This window comes from Capsicum annuum, unplaced genomic scaffold (genome assembly GCF_002878395.1).
Source record: "Capsicum annuum cultivar UCD-10X-F1 unplaced genomic scaffold, UCD10Xv1.1 ctg44814, whole genome shotgun sequence".
Lineage (NCBI taxonomy): Eukaryota > Viridiplantae > Streptophyta > Magnoliopsida > Solanales > Solanaceae > Capsicum > Capsicum annuum.
In genome coordinates, this window is record NW_025852375.1 from 1 (window position 1) to 511 (window position 511).

The window sequence follows — 511 nt, forward strand, 5'->3', positions numbered from 1 at the left end:
TGATAGTCAATATGGGGCCTCAGCACCCATCAATGCACGGTGTTCTTCAACTCATCGTTACTCTAGATAGTGAAGATGTTGTCGACTGCGAACCAATATTGGGTTATTTACATAGAGGGATGGAGAAAATTGCGGAAAACCAAACAATTATACAATATTTACCTTATGTAACACGTTGGGATTATTTGGCTACTATGTTCACAGAAGCAATAACCATAAATGGACCCGAACAATTAGGCAATATTCAAGTACCTAAAAGGGCTAGCTATATCAGAGTCATTATGTTGGAGTTGAGTCAGATCGCTTCTCATTTGTTATGGCTCGGTCCTTTTATGGCGGATATTGGTGCGCAGACCCCTTTCTTCTATATTTTTCGAGAAAGAGAACTGATAGATGACCTATTTGAAGCTGCTACCGGCATGCGAATGATGCATAATTATTTTCGTATTGGAGGAGTGGCTGCCGATCTACCCAGCCATAGGGTAGATCGGCAGCCACTCCTCCAATACGA

The 511-nt window shown here is 41.9% G+C and overlaps 1 pseudogene; it reads left to right on the forward strand.

Annotated features, from left to right (window-relative positions):
- The first annotated feature begins 5 nt into the window (after window positions 1–5).
- The window catches only part of LOC124892211, a 1,481-nt pseudogene continuing 975 nt past the window's right edge, over window positions 6–511 (forward strand).